Source organism: Mauremys reevesii, linkage group 20, assembly GCF_016161935.1.
Source record: "Mauremys reevesii isolate NIE-2019 linkage group 20, ASM1616193v1, whole genome shotgun sequence".
Lineage (NCBI taxonomy): Eukaryota > Metazoa > Chordata > Testudines > Geoemydidae > Mauremys > Mauremys reevesii.
Window position 1 is genome coordinate 9,336,796 of NC_052642.1, and position 13,468 is coordinate 9,350,263.

A 13,468-nucleotide genomic window follows, 5' to 3' on the forward strand; every position below is an offset into this window, starting at 1 on the left:
GGAGTTGGCTGGTCGATGGGAGTCTGGTGAGGTCCAGAAGTAGAAGTTTAGGGGTTTAGCATCATGCTGGAAGTGGAAAATGGGAAGCTAGGAGTTTACACCTCTTGGTTGAGCACAAGTGCTCAAGTTCCGTGATTTACACCCCTCTCTCTTTGTGTATGCGGGACGGGTGAGATACAGAAAATGAGGCTCAGCACCTCCTGGGGCAGTCTACTTTGAGGAGGGTTGGGAAGAAAACAGTTGTTGTTTCTTGCCCTTGGTAATGCAGGCCTAAAATAGGTCACAGAGTTGTTTTCTCTGGGATTTGGAATTTTGTAAAAAAAACATAAACTTTCACCAAAAGCTTTCTCTCCTTTTCTGCCTGTGAAATAGCAGCAGTCACTGAGTTTGAATATGCAGCACTGGGGAATATGCAATTCATGGCATTATCAGTAAGAAGAATAATATCATTTCAGATTGAATTTTAAAATATTGTTAGTCCTTTTGACCTGAGTAGTTAGTCAAGGTTTGAGGGTCTGTGGGGAGTTTCCACCAACAGGAGGAACTGATGAAAGAGTCTGGTGGTACCTTTGATGCCATGTTATTTATGTACATAGAATGTGTGAAGTCCTATTTCTCCAAACACAGGAGGAACCAAAAATGAGAGGAGGTAGTTTCTTTGCTCCCAGTCCCAAGCTGCCTCTTTCCAGTTTCTCTAGGGTCTGTGTGTGTCATCTGCTCTCTTCAGTCTTTCTGTCTCTTTTCCTGTCTCTCTCCTTGAGCTGTGTCTGTCCCACACACAGAGAGCCAGGTGTACTCTAGAATCAGGGCGTAGCCGTGTTAGGCTGTATCCACAAAAACGAGGAGGAGTCCAGTGGCACCTTAAAGACTAACAGATTTATTTGGGCAGGAGCTTTCGTGGGTAAAAAACCTCACTTCAGATGCATGGAGTGAAGATTACAGATGCAGGCATTATATAATGACACGTGAAGAGAAGGGAGTTACCTCACAAGTGGCGAACCAGTGTTGACAGGGCCAATTCGATCAGGGTGGATGTGATCCACTCCCAATAATAGATGAGGAGGTGTCAATTTCAGGAGAGGCAAAGCTGCTTTTGTAAGGAGCCAGCCACTCCCAGTCCCTATTCAAGCCCAAATTAATGGTGTTAATTTTGCAAACGAATTTTAGTTCTGCTGTTTCTGAAGGTTTTTTTGTTCAAGTATAGCTACTTCTAAATCTGTTATAGAATGTCCAGGGAGATTGAAGTGTTCTCCTACTGGGTCTATTCTAGAAAGTTTTGCTGGCATAGCTATGTTGGTTAGGCACGTGGGAAAAAACATGCCCCTAAATAACATAGCTATGCCGGCAACCCCACACTCCTTCCTCTCCCTCTCTTCCCCTCCCAGTGCAGATGCAGTTTATACTGGTACAGCGGATGTCCTTTAGGAAGGTTGTTCAGCTAGCTATACAGTGCCAGCAAAATAATTCCTGTTCTTTTTGCGGATACAGACTAACACGGCTGCTACTCTGAAACCTGTCCTTTTGCTGGTACATGCTGCGTCTCCACTAGGGGGCTTTGCCAGCATAAGAAGACTGGTGTGTCTGTATCTGCAAAATCTTCATTAACCCGAAGGAAGGGCAGCAGTTCACACTGATGCGTTTGAGGTTTTTTAACCTAACCTATGAAATTATTATATTTATGCTGTTAACGTAAATGTCTTAGCCATAACTGGCACAATTACTTTGCATAATTTCATATATTGTTTCTCTCTTCTTAGTTTTTGACTGAAATGGTGCAAATGACACTGACGTGGGGGCAGAATGAAGGAAAAAATGATAATATTGGACTTGTGGGTGAAAAATGACTGAGAATCAAACCCTGGTTTATGTGCGTGCTTTTAAATTTCTCTCTTAAATTTTTAATCTTTTTCAACCCTTGATTGCTGGCTCACATCCATCCCAGGTTGCCCATATAATGGTAACCTACATGAAATAAATTTGAGGTTTTGGGCCCCAATCCTCCAGTGTTTCTGCAAGTGACCCCACATTCACTTGACTTAGGCTGTGTAGGTGCAAGAGTCAGTCCATGCAGAATCTGATTGATTTTCAGAGGGTATCTGCCAGCACAGAATTTACTGCAGCATAAAGGCTTCAGTCCATTTCTCAGCGGATGTACGTTCATCTCACTCAAACCATCATCTACAATGGCACTTTTAGCACCATTGGAATGTTGACAGTCAAAGTGGAGCGGCAAAGAACCGTCTAGGCCATGAAGACTGAAATCTTGCCATAGGTTAAGATTGAGGCACATTGGCAGGGCAGTGCCATAGCTCTCCCCCTGTTGCTATTGCCTGGTGGGGAGGGGGAAATGTCTCATTCCCCTGGTGGGAGGGGCTATGTGGGTTTGTTTGGCTAAATATTCATGAAAGTCTTTATCCCGTTGCATCTAAGCGCTGTCACCAAAAATAACATCAGAAACTACATGATGCTACACACAATGGGCAGCAAAAATGCTTTCACTGTTTTTAAAAATCTGAATAGTCAAAATGTCTTTCTCACTCCTGCACAAAGCAATAAACCAAGCAGCAGACTAAATAGAAATAATTTGAAGAACCCTGCAGATCACCAAACCTGTTCCGATAATCTGCCAAAGTGAGGAGGTTCCAAGTAAGGGCATTATGCAAAAAGAGCTCTATTTTCAGCCCTGAAAGATCAATTCTAAGAACTGATCAAAAGTGCTGTTTTAAGCAGCCATGACCTAGTATAAAGAGACAGCTTGTGAGGTAGTCAGTAGGGAGGAAGGGCTCTCAATATAGTATCTTTGAGAGACCATCAACTACATGTTTCTATCTGAATGTGTTAATTTAATCTTACATACAGTGTAGGTGTAGCTGTGTTGGTCCTAGGTTATTAGAAAGACAAGGCGGGTGAGGAAATATCTTTTATTGGACCAGATTCTGTTGGTGAGATAGACAAGCCCAGACCTGAAGAAGAGCTCTGTGTAAGCTCAAAAGTTTCTGTCTCACCAACAGAAGTTTGTCCAATAAAATACATTACCTTACCCACCTTGTCTCTTTAACTTAATATTATTACAAGTGACCCCCTCTTTTTAGGACTCTGTGATGCTCCCCAAGAGTACCCAGGATTGTGAGGCACCTTACCACCACCTGCCCTTAGCATATGAAGCAGTCTTGTCTCTGCTGCAGATCAGCTCCCTCAAACCGACAGCCTCCAACAGCAAAATCCTATCTTCCAGGCCCCCACAGGCCTTGCTCTTTCTGTACAGGCTGTGATAGGCACACACCAACCGCCAAGTCCTTAGAGCATTTCCTAGTCCAGTGTCCTAGACCCTTATTCACTGAATATTCACAGAATTACCAGGCTCAGTGTTCCCGAAGGAACAAAACACATTATTGTGTAAGTTTCAGCAAGGTCCACCACCTTGCATAACACCACAGCACTTGGATATATTTATAGCAAAAACAAGAATAAGTGTATTGTCAAAGATTCAAGATTCTAGTAATAGTGAGTAAGACTATTGGAAACAAATGATTACCTATGAAACAAAATCATAACACACATTTTTATAGACTAAGCTAACAGGTTAACCTGTCAAAAGAAGTTTTCTCTCTCCCAAAGTTCTTTTTGGTGTTATCAACCAAGGCTAGCTTAGACTTTTTTCATGAAACAAGCTCATTGTCTTTTTCTACTTCCTCAGTGAAGGATGCCTGGGTGTCTTCTCTGTGCCCCTTCCCCCATAGTTAAGCAAATCTTTCTCTTCCTGTTACATTTTTTTTTCTGAAGTCCATACAATATTTCATTTGCTTTCAACACAGACTGGTGATAAGAAGCCTATTGTGAATGAGACAATACTCAATATACATGTGAACAGATAGACGAATAAACATCTTTTGTCTGTCAGAAAACATGTTTTTCACCTTATCTGGTGACCAGTAACTACACACTGAAAATATATTCTTAAAGTCTGTACGTATAGCACTTCTTACATAGTATTTGTACGTATATTTTACGCTCTCTGGTGAATTAGAATGTACACACCTCTGCTCCTCTTTGCCAGTTGGCATTGAGAGGTTCTTGGGTCACAGACTCTTCATTAATATGTTCAGTCTTCAACACGTTTTAGACATTTCCTTTTGTTTTTTTTCAGTTTTTTTCAAAGGCTTTGGCTACACTTGTACTTCAAAGCGCTGCCGCGGCAGCGCTTTGAAGCGCTAAGTGTAGTCAAAGCGCCAGCGCTGGGAGAGAGCTCTCCCAGCGCTGTCCGTACTCCACCTCCCTGTGGGGAATAACGTACAGCGCTGGGAGCCGCGCTCCCAGCGCTGGGGCTTTGACCACACTGGCGCTTTGCAGCGCCGCAATTTGCAGCGCTGGAGAGGGTGTGTTTTCACACCCTGCTGCAGCGCTGCAAATTTGCAGGTGTAGCCAAGGCCTTACTATCAAAGCCTCTCGCTGATGAGACGTGTGGCTTTTTTACAAAAAAGGCTACAGACTTTTAAAAAATTCTAAATTCTACACTAGGTGGCTAAATTAAAGTAAGCTATCTATTTTTTTGTGCACTTGTGATTGCGTGCATGTACATGTTATTTTTTAGAGTGTCTTTCGGTTCCTTTCTTCTTAGTCAGGCACCATATTGGGTTACATTGACTTAAAACCTCCAAAGCATAGAATACATAGCAGGAGAAAACATGAATCCATCAATCAAAACAAAAGGATGAAATAAAAGTTTATCCCACTGGCCTTGATGGCTACATATTAATAACGGTAGAAAATTTGTTTTCTTTAGTTTTAAGAAGACTGAGAACTCTCCATTGAGGTAACAACATTTGAACTGATGTAACCAGAGTAACCAGAGTCTTTGGGGAGTTGTTCATTGTGTATTTTTAAAGTATAACAATTTATGTTCAATAGATTGAAATTAATCTTTCGAAGCAGATCAGGTTTGTTAGATTAATACAGTAGGGTTAGTCTGGGTGAAGTCCTATGTGACGCTTTTTCCCTGTACGTGTATGTCAACTGCCTGTCTATGTACTGAAGGGATTGTTTACCCTTTAGTAAAAAATAATTTTAATTATAAATGTATATAGAAGTCTCTTCACATTGGGTAAAATGAATTTTCTTGTTGGGACACTATAGTGCATGAGTGTTAACTGCACCTTGTGGAACTTGCAATAAGGAGCAGTCCTTGGGAAGTTGGGTGGGAAGGAAAGCAGAGACATACTTGGCTGATAATTCATTTTGGGAATTCTGACAGGTACACAATCCACTTAAATTTTTTTCTCACAGTTTGACATCACAGTCTCTCCCAGTATTTCATAGCTACCTGTTGTATAAACTTTGAAGTGAAATTGGTAATTGCTGTCCATTTAAAAATACTCTTCACATCACCCCGCTTTTTCCTGTTGATTTAATTTGTGGTATACTTGCTATGACTCAACCAGATAATCTGAAAGTATTGTACTGAAATATATATTAACATAGCAGGGTGACTGATACTATCATTAACTCAAATTTGACTTAAGCAAAGAGTCCATTTTTTGAGCAAATCAAAATACTTAATTTGCCTTCTCTAGTAGTAATGCAGCATAAGACTTGGGATTTTTTTCTTTCTGTCCTGTGTAAGCATCAAGCTCTGTATCAGGGTAGAAGGGATATCTGCAGGAACAAAACTAATGGGCTCCAGGAAGAGCAGTGTTTTGATTTTCTTGGTTGCAAAAGCAGTCAGTAGTATGCAAAATCCTGAGGCCAGGGAGAATAAGGAAAGAAATAGTGAAGGGTCATCAGGTTCCAAGAAGGAAGAAGTGGGTATTCACCCACGAAAGCTCATGCTGCAAAACATCTGTTAGTCTATAAGGTGCCACAGGATTCTTTGCTGCTTCTACAGGTTCCAAGAGAAAAGCAGTATGGGATAGCTGCCCTGATTTTCCTAGTATGCACTGATACATGTTTAGGCAGTTTGGTGTGGCATGGGCATACAGGCTTGGTTAGCATAGGATAGTGTGGGGGTGGGGAAAAAACTGCTTGGGGGGCTATAGCTCAACCATGTTTGCTGTAAGTGGAACAAATGGTTGTTACAAATGGTTTCAAAAATGTGTTTTGGGTTGTAGTGTGGGTAGGCCTTTATGTGAGCACCTGAAGAACAGCTCTCTGTAGGTGGTTTTTTTTTTTTTGATGGAAACAATAGATTAGGTTCCTGTGACACAGTACAATGTGACACAGAAACCAAGGGTGAGCTGTATTAGCTGAGAAGACAATTTGTCGCTATGGAAAAAATGCCAGAACCAGTTTTGCTATAATGAGATAAACAGGAGTGGAGTTCAAAATAAATTACTTCAGACATTGGGTGTTAGTGTTGACACAGAGAACCAAAGTAATAATTACTTAACGCAAACAATCATGTTTATTAAGTAAATGCGATTACACTAGTAAAGACTGAAATTATCAAATGGTGGGGACTCTGATTAATAATTTACTTAGTTTACTTGATTTAACATTCATTAATATATTTTTACTGCTTTAGATCTGTATGCATACTTAGAAAACTAAGTGAATTTACTCCAAGTCTCAATCTTACTTGACTATTAAGACAGACTTAAATATATGCACAGATAGAGTAATTAAGATGCTATTAAAGCCCAAACATATACTAGTCAGTTATATAAAAAAAGTAGTAAAGTATATGCTAGGGCTGTTGATTAATCTCAGTTATTTTTTGAATGCAGTTATTTTTGTACATAATTCTACATTTGTAAGTTCAACTTTCATGATAAAGAGATTGCACTACAGTACTTGTATGAAGTGAATTGAAATATACTTTTTCTCATTTTTACAGTGCAAATATTTATAATCAAAGTAAATATGAAGTGAGCACTGTACAGTTTTTGTAATTGAAATCAATATATTTGAAAATGTAGAAAACATCCAAAATATTTAAATAAATGTTATTCTGTTGTTTAACAGTGTGATTAATCACGTGATTAATCGCGATTAATTTTTTTAATTGCTTGACAGCCCTAGTATATACATGCCTTTTGGAATTTCATTATATCTGTAACTCATTGGTCTATTTACACCAGCATCTCCTTGTGTTTGAAAACTGTTAAAAGCAAGTTTGAAAAAAGTTTCTGAAAATGTGATTACACTGATTGGTGTGGATGTGTCGTAGCGTAGTTAAAAATGCTTTCCAAAAGACTCTCTTGTTGAAACTAGTTGCTAGTGTTGAATATTTTTAAAGATTATTTTAACAAAGTTATGATTCATCCACCCTGGTTAGAAATCGTTTTTTAGGCACTGCAGTGGTACTGGGAAGAGGACCATTTAAGCACCTAGCTAAAGAGAAACTTTTTTTTTGTTGTTGTTGTTTTTAAATGTTTTCCTGGGCAGGCCATTGTGTATGTGCAACAGACTCCTTATTAATAGTTGGTAGGTTAATGTAATGATTTTTGAGCCATGTTTTCTAAGCTACAAGTCTCTAAACATCAGTGATAGTAACTTAGGTGCTAATCACCTGTAGCTCCTCTAAAGTTAATGGGTATTGTGGTTACTCTGTACTTCTCAATATCTGGCCCTTGATTAGTAAGCTTTTTCTTGCCTCTGCTGTAGGGGGAAAATGGAAGTGTCAACCTATGCACACTAAAATTAAGGAAATAAAAGAGTGCCTTGGATTCTGAAGAGAGAGATCCTATGCTTCTGAGTGGCATAATTATGTGAATTATATTTCATTAGTTTCATTAGGACTTGGTTTTTAAGTAGCAATATTCTCCTGATGGGTTTGGATAAGCCACTTTAAAAATGTAAAAAACAGTGCTGTTCTTGTTGATTCTACTGCTGAGAGTTAAATCCCTGCAGTGGGAGTTGGTTTGAAATGGCGACAGCAAATGTCCCAGCTGCTGTGTTTAGTGGTTCACTGTTACTGAGCATATAATGGTGTCATATTGGAATGGTAAGAGAGCACTTATCAAGAAAGCTACTCTCAGATTAAAGTTGTGAATACCTGTGCCATATGTTTGTGTGTATGTGGAGCAATCCAATGTTCAGTATAGAAATCAGACATGAGAAATGCCAGATGTTAATTTCACTGAGCCTTCTCCTTCCTGTTTTGTGTCTGGTCCTGGTCATTTTAACTGGGAGGTAAAAATTTGGTCTACAGGTCGTACATGGTTTTTGTGAAACAGATTCCTGTAACCTCCACTTTAATTTCTCTTGGGTTATGGCAGGCTAGGTGTAAAATTTATTTGCCTATCTTGCTGTGCTATTCATAAAGGGAAATTTAATTGTCTTCCTTCCTTTTCTCCCCAAACAGCATATGCTCTGTACAAACAAAACTCTTTAAAAAGTGTAGTTCTTCCTACTCATGCCAGAATGTTGTTTCTCTTGCTTTTTTGTGTCCATCAGTAACTGTCGGGGAGGATAGTTAACACCCGTGGGCTGCAGGGATTGGCATGTGCACTCTTCTGTAAGAATAAGTAAGACACACAGTAACTTTCTCTTGTGGTTTGGCTTTCACTTGCCACAAGCATTTCTATTTCTTTGCTCTCAGAAGTGGAAGTAAGCCAGAAACGTGCTGAATGAGCTATATCTAGGTCCCAGTTAACTGATGCATTTTTTTTTCTTATTCCTGTGCTCCCATTTTGGTCATTTGTTTCGTGTCCTGGTGACCCTCTCTCCAGCTGAGGATGGCCAGACCCTACCCCTGGTGCCCCATCACTGTTGCTTTGTGTAATAGCTTATTTAATGTTACAGGTCTTCACTTATTAGATGAAAACGTCTTTTCGGACAGTCAGTTTAAAGGATTTACAGATGATAAATAATACTAAATGCTACTGTCCTCTTTGAAGGCCCTTTCCCAGCAATAGGATTGTCGAAGACTTACAAATAAATATATCATTAGCGGTGTTATGGAAATCTACTTGTGACAGCTACTACCTACCAAATTCATGGTCCATTTTGGTCAATTTCACAGTCATAGGATTTTAAAAATTCTAAATTTTGTGATTTCAGCTATTTAAATTTGAAATTTCACATGTTGTAATTGTAGGGGTTCTGACCCAAAAAGGAGTGTTGTGTGTGTGTGTGTGTGTGTGGGAGTGTCACGTTACTGCTACCTTAACTTCTGCACTGCTGCTGGTGGTGGAGCTGCCTTCAGAGCTGAGCAGCTGGAGATGTAGGTAGGGAGTAGGGCTGTAAATAGCAGTTTAAAAAGTTAACCGGTTAAACGATTAAAATTATATTGTTTAATTGGTGAACTGTTAACTGAGGTTGCTCTGGCTGGCTGCTGTGGGGTGGCTGGGTCTGGGGTTGCTCCAGGCACAGGGCTGCGGGCCTGGGGCTGGTCCGGCCAGGTGTGGGGCTGCGGGTTTAATGGTAGAGGTTGGCCTAATGCTTACCATTTAACCTTTTACATCCCTACTGGAAAGCGACAGCTGCTGGCTGTGTGCATGGTTATGGCATTTCCACCCTTGCTTCTGCGCTGCTGCTGGCAGGGTGCTTTCTCAGAGCTGGGTACCCAGCCGACAGCTGCTGTTCTCCAGCTACCTGGCTCTGAAGTCAGTGCAGAAGGAAGGGTGGCAATACCATGACACCCCCCCCCCGCCCCAAAAAACAAACAAAAAAAATCTTCTGACCCCCCCCAAAAAAAACAAAAAAAATCTTCAGGACCCCCAATTTGAGAAATGCTGGTCTCCCCTGTGAAATCTGTATAGTATAAGGTAAAAGCACACAAGACCAGATTTCACTGTCCTTGATGAGTTTTCATGGCCGTGAATTTGGTAGGGCCATAGTAATAGCTAACGATCTGATTCAGTGTAACTTTTTTGACTAGTACATTGGCACATGTTCAAAGTACCACACAGATTTTGAATAAGCTTGCACTGAGTGTTAATCTCAGGAGATTCTGTTGACCTTCACCATTTAAGGGACTAATCTTGTGGTCAGGTGCAGACCTATTGAGCTCAATGGTGCTATGCCTAATAATGAATACTATGCCCCTATACTATAGACTGGCAGAGATGCAGGGGGGAAACTGCAAAATTTAGAGGAAAATATGAAATGTAAAAGAAATTTTCCAGGTGTGTGGCTGCTTGTGTCAAGGTGGATCGATTCTAAATCACCAAGTGCAAAGCTTTGATTTTTTAAATAATTGATTTTAATCAACTTTTCCATTTATACTTCAGTTATTTTGTAAAGAAAAGTGCATTCTCATAGGTGTATATAACCATTGAAACATGTTGATTTACATCTAAATAGAGACATTACAGTAGATCTGGTACATCTTTTTGCTACCTAATGGGGAACACTTAATTGTATACATATTTTTTAAGCAATTACATAGCTTAATACTTTCAGATTCTTATTAATTGTACAATTTTAATGTTAGAAAGTGGTGAACATATATTAGATAACACAAATCATGAACAAAAAGTTAATTAAGTTGCATTAGGTTGGTAACTAATCTAATTAAACCGAAAACAGCACATAACATTTATTTTTATTAAAACCTTAAATGTTTTGAATACATAAACTTCTCTTATCAAAACATTTCACATTTAGAACTAAATTATTTGTTAAACAAGGGGGTTATCTATAGACAGTGAAATAAGCTGATCATTTAACACTTTGAGTTAGTTTTCTCAACCTGAAGAAGAGCTCTGTATAAGCTCGAAAGCTTGTCTCTCTCACCAACAGAAGATGGTCCAATAAAAGATATTACGACACCCGCCTTGTTTCTCTGATTATTTCTGGTCAGCCTGAGAAATTTTCAAATATGCCTTAGTCAGAGTGACTGGAGTTTAAGTTCTTACTCACCCATGTCTCTTAAAAATGAGAGAGTCTTCTAAATTACTTACTTGTCCTAACTTTTAAAACTAGTAGATCTCATCTTCCCCCTCCTCACTTTTATTCATAGATTGGAAGAGAAGTAAAAGCAGGAAATCTTGTCTAAATCTGCATCAGTTTCTCTTATTTTTGAATGAATTAGTTCAAATGAAGAAAAGATTCTTTCTGTCCGTGCCTGCAGAAGAGGATACTGCTGTCAAAAGCTCATTTAGCAGTTCCATAAACTGTGGTTCCATGTGCATAGCTACTGACTTTCTTTAAATTGAGAACTGAGCCAATCAGAGCTTAGGTAAGGAAAAGTTTTAAAATAAGAGTGATGAGGGGAGGGATAGCTCAGTGGTTTGAGCATTGGCCTGCTAAACCCAGGGTTGTGAGTTCAATCCTTGACAGGGCTATTTAGGGATCTGGGGCAAAACTCTGTCTGGGGATTGGTCTTGCTTTGAGCAGGGGGTTGGACTAGATACCTCCTGAGATCCCTTCCCACTCTGATATTCTATTTAAAAAAAAAAAAAAAAAACCACTCAAGTGGGCTCAGTGGATGATTCTTATGAGATACATGATGGTATCTCCTGGAGTCAGAGGCCATATTTCTGATTTTGCTAGTCTTTCACCCAGTGGCACAACTTGAGTCCCCTACAGGATCAAGCCCTTAATACAGTACAATTGATTGTCATATTTATAAAGCTTGACCTCAAAAGTTAGACATTTTTCCTTTTATTTTTTTCTTTATATAGAAAAGCAGCCTTTAATGCAGAGTTTTTGATAGCGGCTCATTGATTCAGCATATTTTTTATTGAAAATGTTTTAAGAGATTATAACATAAGGCCTTAACATATTTGTTATTAAATTCAGATTTCATTTTAAATGGGTTTATTTTAAAAAATAAAATAAAATTATAAAATCCCTTTTTAAAAAAAAATCATCATTTTTTATCCACCCTTTTTGTAGAGGAAGGGGGGAACAACTGATTTTACATTAATACACTATATTGTGATGTGTGTAATTGAAAATGTTAGGGAAATGAATGTTATTCCATCTGTATACAACTCTAGATAATACATTTAAATAAAACACAAGTTTTACAGGGGTAACTGGGTGAACCTCTGGCCTGTGATATACAGGAGGTTAGATTAGATGATCTAGTGGTTCTTTCTGACCTTAAACTCTATGAATCAGAATGTATTTAATCCAGTTTCCAAACTGGATTAATCGGGTATAAATATCCTGGGCTGGTGCTATGTGACTTTTTAATGAGGAGAGCAGCATAGCTCTTTTACTATCTTTCTGGGGTTAATGTTTACTACTGAACCAAATGGAAGAGTAAACTTACTGAATGACTGACATAATTAGCTTCAGCCCCTGGCAGTGTTGTGGAGGTATCCAGTTCAAGTGTAGACTATACTTCACCTTCACCTTTAGCTTAAGAAATCATTCAGGCTCTGTGTATACAGATGGACTTGCTTAAATTGTGATGTCAGTATTTTTAAAATAGCCTAGGCAAGTACATTCAGGCCAACATTAGCACAGTAAAGCAGGAGCTAGAGGGCACTCTGGCTTTATCAAGGAATAAGTGAGGGACACAGAGATTCCGATTTACAGCGTTTAGGCTGTTTTTAAGATAGCATTAGCTGCAATACATTGTATTTTTAAGCTACCAAACACATTTGTTAAATCACCATATTTGAACCTTGCAAGCATGTGTGTCTGGAGAAGGGACTGTCTCAAACATGACTTAAAAGTGTGGTTGTTAAATGGACAAGACTTAAAACAGTAATTTGCTTGATTTACGTGTACTGTGTTACTATAGAGTTTAAGAAACTTGATGTTGCTAAGGTAACTACTGAATATCTAGGTTTCATTTGCCAGACTTTTGAACCTCCGTAGTAGTCTACTTGCAGGTGATATGTACAGTATAGTGCAACACTTTTTTTTTTTTTTTTAAAGAGAGAGAGTGCTACATTCAGTTGAAATTGAAAGGCACGGCTACTAAGGATGAAGGGACAGAGAGAACCCCCAGTCGCATTTAATCTAGTCAGTGTATTGGGTAAGTCCCTTTGTAGAAGGGACTAACCGCCCAAATTTTCAAAAGTGTATATTTGGTGCACACGAAATGGATATTCATATGCATTCACCATCCTGATTTGTGCTTAATTTGTGCCAGGGCACACCTCTAGGCATGGCAGTTCATAGCCCCTGCACCTCTGGGCTTGCTGTCAGTTATGAAAATAAAGTTGTTTGAGTCCTTGCACCTTATTGCTTGAGCCTCAGCACCTCTCTTGTTACAAATTAAGTACTGCATGAGACCCTTGAAAAACTTGAGCCAAAATGTCTGCCCAAGTTATAGAAAAGGAGCAAGATCATAGAATGCACTTTTCCAGAATGCCTTAATTATCCTGAGCTTTTCTTGATTCTATTGTGCTTAACGGAGACTTGCACAAGATGGTTTACTGTTTAAGAAAGTGCTCTTCTCCCAAGTGTTTGGCAAGAGTTTGAGTTAAATAGGTATAAATAAAACAAGTCGCAACAGTCCAGCAAAAAAAAATCCCTTCTCTTTATCAGTTGCTCAGGTTTCATTCTCATGATGCGATCATACCACGTGTTCTCCCATCATCCAGAGATCTTTCCAGCGAAAACAGAA

General features: G+C 39.1%; 1 protein-coding gene across 5 annotated transcripts in view; it reads left to right on the plus strand.

Moving 5' to 3' along the window:
- Positions 1-13,468, plus strand: part of GTF2I (general transcription factor IIi) — a 71,685-nt gene that overhangs the window by 1,145 nt on the left and 57,072 nt on the right. Inside the window, exon 2 of one of the 5 annotated variants that reach the window (XM_039507797.1) lies at positions 1,758-1,867. The exons of the other annotated variants lie outside the window; for them this stretch is intronic. The gene's annotated coding sequence lies outside the window, so the exon portion shown is untranslated. The remainder of the gene's footprint in view (positions 1-1,757; positions 1,868-13,468) is intronic. 5 annotated transcript variants of the gene reach the window in all.